Consider the following 6473-nt stretch of genomic DNA (forward strand, 5'->3'; position numbering starts at 1 on the left):
CTTCGCATCGTGCTCACTGTAAAGAAATGCTCTCGAGGCCGGTCCATCGGGAGCCGAAAAGGAATAAATTGTAACGAGCACTATGGATTATTCGACGTTTTCCAGAGTGCCTGTATATGACCGGGCTGTTCTATAACAAGTCCCAGAAACCAGAGGAGGCTGGTCCGGGGGTGCTGGGAGAATACTGCATTGGAGTGGGGAGGGGAAGGAGGGGTGGGTGATAGGTAGCTAACTGCAGGTTAAAACAGCGACCCTAGAGGAAAGGGAGAGGTTTTATGTCCCAGCACGTTCATAGAAAACCCCAGAAAACACTAAAAGGATCTGGTAAGCCTCGCCTGGGTCTCCTCCCCAAACCTGGTCTTTCGGCACAGCCAGAGGCACTGAAGATCATGACTGACCAGCCCAGAGTCATTTGCTCGTCTCTTTGGCCAGAGAGGTAGGTGACTGAGACTGGGAGCTACATCGTTTGGTCATGAGGTGGGAGACGGGTGTTCTCCCAGAGGGAGGCTGTTATGACCAAAAGAGGGAGAGGGGTGCTGAGAAACTTCTCAGGTCTATTACAGGGACACAGATCTTTTTTTTTTTTTTTTATCACAGTTTATGTTTTGTTTGTTTGTTTTAAGGCTGCCTCTGAGGAAGACTTTTTTGTTGTATTTGTTTTCACTGTATTATTACATTAACATCTTTTTATGAGTCCCATATTAATCTGAGTAGAGCAGGATGGAGATCACTAAAGGAAGCAATGCAGGGCTGGCTCTATGTCCAAGAGCATCAGTGAGCTCCCTCTCTCTCACTTTATTGTCACCACCGAGCAGTGATGTCCTGAGACAGTGGGAATCTTTATTTGAATTCTCCACTACTTGATGCAAATGACACATGAAAACAAAAGGATTCTAAACCTTACTTACTGCTCTGAAGATAGATGAGTACTAATTGGTTGGGCTCAAATCTCGCTGTTTTTGTTCTTAAGCAGTTTGAGGTTCAGTGAGGTGATATCCAGTTAGTTACCCAAGTGGAGCTAATTGCCCGGCGGCCATGGGTCCCAGTAAGAAATGCCCGGGAGCAGACGTCACCGGCACCCACTTGTCCCTGGGCTGGATCAGAAGAGTTTTAGTAATACTAAGTCTTAAGCTGTTGCTGACATCTGTCCCCATGAATACGCTGACTGACCACTCACTATTCATGTGAAAAGCTCCGAGTTCTTCACGGCGTGCCACACCCAGTCTCTATTATTGGAAAGTTATTCTATTATCCAATTTCTCCAAATGCCTTCCAGGGCAAAGTAAGTCAGCTTCAGGTAAGCACTAAGTATCTCTAACCCATCTGCTCACTATTGTGTTCTTATAGATATTAAAAATGAACAGGGTTCAAGCTTTCCAAGTTGTCCCTGTAATAATTTACGTATCTCAGAACACTAGCCAAGAAAATGTATTTTTAAAGGCTCACAAGTTACAGTCTACTCTAAGGAGCCTGGTCTGAGAAGAAAAACAATTCGATATTTGAATTTAATAGAATATAGCAGTTTTAGACACAAGCCTTAATTGTCAGTCGTATTAAATAGTTGCCAGGTTCTTGGTAAATATTTTTTAGTGAAACATTTGGCCAAGTATTTTAATGAGTTTCATGATTATTCTGTGAATTCTACTCAAAGTTTATGTTTTTCATAAGGACTTTGGGAGGCTGAGATAAAAGAATGTCTGTTCCTTTATCTCAAGGTTTAAAAAAATCTGGTTTATGATGCAACTTGACATTTATACCTCAACAGAGATATTTAACTCTCATTATCAGTGCTCTGCTGTAGGGACAGAGCAAACACATATAAAACCTCTTCCGAAAGGCAAGTTCGGACTTTATTTCATGTGTGATTGAACAGGTCACACTGGTTCACAACGTCAAACTGCCGAGATGGCTGGAATATAATTCTTCCAGCAAGACCTTGCAAGGACTGCCCTTAGAAGCCGAAGGAAGAGATTACCAAATCATGGTGCTACTGCCTGGGGATTTCTGTTTCCAGCAAACACGAACAGCCTCCATCATCTTTACCCTTCGTGTGCTGGATAGGAAAGAAGTGAGCCTGATTCCTTCTCCAACTGGGTAGGTGTCCTCGTTAAACAGTCCCAGGGCAGCTGGCGGTGGTGCTCAGTCTGTGAGTTTAGTCAAAAGAGGAAGAGCAGGATATGAAGAAGCCAAACCTTGCACTACAAAGAGGAGGGAACATAAGACCATCCCAAAGGGGACAAGCAGACATATTTCACAACGTTGCTGAGCAATAGAATCTCAGAATAAAGCTTATTATGGTAAGTCCTTGAATTGGAAAACAACCTCCCCAAATAAATGAACTCTTGGGATCCAAGTTTTAGTTTCTCATGCTATTTTATTTTACACTTATGGACCATGAAAACAGTCCTTTCTCTTTTTCCCTTTCGAAAGGGAATATATGTATGCCTTGTAAGCATAGAGTACACTGGAATGTTATGGTAACAGTAAAGGAGGGAAACTGAGAGACTGGGCAGCCAGGATGACAGGGGTAAAAAAGGAATGTTGGGTATTTTATATGATTTTTATTTTTGTGCCTTGTGAATTTTATATTATGTGCATGTATTATCTATTTTTAAATTGATTGAAAGGCAATTCTATATAGTTTAACAAATCACATTTTGAGTATTTTCTTATTTTCCTTAAATCATTTTCCAATCTGGAAGTAACCATGTTGTTAATACGTTTCCCTCTTAATCTAAATTTTTGAAGTTTTTCTCTAGAAAAATTCCTTTTAACTTCTAAAAGAATTTGTATGCAAAACAATGAAAATTATAGATTAGGCCAATAATAATCAACTCTTAACACAGCAATTCACAATGTATAAAGTGTTTTCACCCATGACATGCATTTTTTCTTTTTTTTTTTTTTTTTTTTGTTCATTTATCTACTCATTCATTCAATAAACATGTAGTAAGTGCCTACTATTTGCCAGATCCCTGAGCTGGGAGTAGGAGGTGATATAAATAAGTTGTTGCTGAGGAACTCAGTCTAATAGTCCAGTAGGGGATGTAGAAATGCAATAAAAATTATAATACAATGTGACAGATGCATTAACAGAACCATATGTAAGCTACAGAGGCTAAATTAATAGCTTAACTTAGCTGAGGGGAGAATGTTGGCAAAACATGGGGGATGAGGTAATGTCCGTGATGGATTTTTAAAGTTGAAGTCAGCTGGCCAGAGGAGGAGGAAAGGTACCATAGGCTCAAAGAAGGACCTGTTCAGTGGTTACAAAAGCATTAAACAGGATGGTATGCTGGGGAAGCCACACACAATTTGGCGTGGCTGGAACACAGGGTGAGTTCATTGGGTTGTGGCAGGAAGTAAGGCTGAGAAGTTGGCAGAGCCTGGATCTTGAAAAGCCCTGTGGACTCCATGGAACATTTGAAAGTCTTGGAGATAAAGGCAAGAAGTAGAAGCCTTCAGTGGGGAGGATATACGTCAGTGGTAGAGTGTGTGCTTAGAATGCGTGGGGTCCTGGGTTCAAGCCCCAGTAACTCCGTTAAAAAATAAACAAAAATAAATAAACCTAATTACCTCCCCCCAACAAAAAGAAACAGAAGCCTTCGGAATGCATTAAAAGCAGAATCTAATCATGTCACCCTAAAAATAAATCTCGTTTTCCTTCTCTTGAAAGAACTTCCATTTTTTTTTCTACTTTTCGGTTTAGCATGCCTGTTCATTTCAACAGTAAACTAGGGCTATCCTACGCTCAGATCCTTTCTAGATCTGTGAGAGAATGCATTTGAGTTTGTGTTCGGCTAAGCCACAGTCTTCTAGAGACATTGGCCTCATGATCTCAACTCTGGACTAAAGTTGAATCATAGGGTGTTACTTAAAAGAGCATGTTTAGTAACTGCAGGGGCTACTAACCAGGAGTTCCATTTAAGAGGAGATCTACCGTTGGTCTAGATGCAGAGATGAGAGATGAAGAAATGCAGCAAAGCAAAGCAAAAGGGAGGATGCAGGGAAGAGAAGGATGCAGAAGGATGAAAGGAGAGGAAGAACGTAGGGAAGGACCCAGAGATGGGAAGGAGAGGAAAGCTCACAGGGAAACAAGGAGAAGGGACAGAAAGGAACCAGAAGGGCACAGTTAGAGTGAAAGTCTTACTGGGTGCCAGGTAGCTCACAAAGTGCCATATGTCAATTCATATTCAAAATATCCCTGCAGATTAAGTATTGTTCCCATTTTCTATTCAAAGAAACTGAAGCTCAGATCAGTTACATAACTCAAAACTTTCTAACTTCAAAAACTACTTTTCCCCTGAAATCCTTACCTTCTGATTTGAAGTCAGAACACCTGGATTTGGATCAGGCACTTTACTCGGTGCCTTCGGACGTTTTGCTAAGCACTTTTGAATCTCAGTTTCTTCAACTATGAATTAGGGATTGTGATGATTGTCCTCCCTACCCTCCTAGTTACTGGAGGGAGCAATAAAATGGTGTATGTGAGAATACTACTACATAAAAACAAGGGATTCCAAATAAAGCAATAATCCATACTGTGTTAAATTTTCAGTGTTAGGATGCAAGGAGGCTCAAAGGAGTTTTCCACCGTCATAGCTGAAACTACTCTTAAAGCACCTGCTGAAAATCTTGGTGTTCAAGACTGTCTCTTTTTGGTACACACCCTGGCAGACTGTTTCCATTTGGATCCTTCTGTGAGCTCATTCAGAAGCAAGATAAACAAGCACCTCTGGAACCTTCCAGTGTTGGCTGAATGTCCTAGGCCAGTCATTCCTTCACAAGGTCGCTCTGTACAATTCCACTGGTCTATGGAGTATGAGGTTTCTACAAGACTGCCAGAGCTAATGCAAGTGTTTCAGCAGCATGCTTCCTCTAAGTATCTTGCCCAAATTTTAGGATATAGGGTTGGAGGTTGGAGGTTACTTCAAAAATCTCAAAAGAGACGACCCAGGCAGTTGAGAGCTACCCCGATTACAACAATGGGGCCAAATGAAATAACAGAATTAAGCAAGCCTTTCTCTGTTTCATTACACACCTTAATGACTCACTGGATCCCTAAGGATGAGGCATGGTCAGTTCCCAGCTCATTTGCTGCCTTAAGACAGACCACTCCTATCTTGGATCCTGACTTTACTCCAGGTACTCCAAGGTGCACAAAAGTGACAGGCCCCTGCGTACGGTGGTATCACAGGATTCACTAATGGAAATGTCCTCGACAGCAAACCTTGAACATTCTCTTGCTTTCCCTGAGGTCACTCCTTCTATGGTATTAAGGGCGACTTCACTCACAGATCCCGACCTCCTTCAGAGTAGAACATCTACAGTATCAAAGTTACTCAAAAAACCAGACTATAGAGTGGGACATAACGGAGTACACCCTGCTCCACGGCACAGAAATACGAAAGCATCCTGTTTTATCTGATCTTGTCTCGGGATCAGTTAGTCAAGCTTGGTATTCACAAGCCCTCCTTGATGTAGCCAAGTCCTCTCATTTTCTTGGTCCTCGGTCTCTGAGGAGGCCACACAGGACACAGCCAGACCTTCCGAGGGACTCTCTTCCACGACAACGTTCCTCAGCACATGGAGTGGCTCTAACTCAGTCTACCTGGAAGGGTTTGCACAGTCACCTAACAGCCTCTTGCTCCCTTCAGGTTCAGCAAGGGAGACCCTGGCAGCCTCCCGTTTGCCCCTCGAGTTTAGCCAGTCACCCCTGTCAAGCCAGCTGAGGCAGAAGCATCTTCATGAACATCATCATGGGCCGGAGACTCCTAAAGTTTCTCAGCAGATTGATTCATTCCCCACTCTTACAGAAACAATCTCACCTCTTGGCATGAGCAGAAATACAAAATTTATACGGAATAATATATTTGACTGAACTCTTTTGCTGTGGGAAACTGCTTGTTTCCCCAGCAACCAATTAGAGGAAGACTCACCGTGTGATATGACTACGACAACTCCATCTTGTTCTAAGAAGACCTCATCATTTACTCAGTTACCTGGCTTATCTGATTCATCCCTTTCTGAGCTGCCCAAATTTGCAAATGCATCTGGGTTACCTTGAAAGTATGGGCCCAGACTATAATGCATTTTCTTAGAGACCGGTATTCAGACATAGAACATTTAGCTTTCAGCAAATTCTTAAAATCTAGCAAAACTTCACCAAGTAACACAGTGTTTAACATGGATTCTATTGAAATGGTGCTAAATCACTGATATACCTCCAAAAACTTACTGACAAGGTATGACAGTATTTCTGACTTTAACAACATACAAGGTAAGATTGTGGTAGTTGCTGAGTTTTCTGTTTTCTATATTTTTCAGTGTATCTCTATACCAACAAGTAGTAACTAACTAATGTTGGTTAAAATATTCAACTAAGAATGTTAAGATGAAAATATAGTGCCTAATGTTAACTGGGGTGATACTATGATTGCTTGAATTCCTTCTCTCTGTATTTCCTGTACTTT

Source organism: Camelus bactrianus, chromosome 34 (genome assembly GCF_048773025.1).
Source record: "Camelus bactrianus isolate YW-2024 breed Bactrian camel chromosome 34, ASM4877302v1, whole genome shotgun sequence".
Taxonomy (NCBI): domain Eukaryota; kingdom Metazoa; phylum Chordata; class Mammalia; order Artiodactyla; family Camelidae; genus Camelus; species Camelus bactrianus.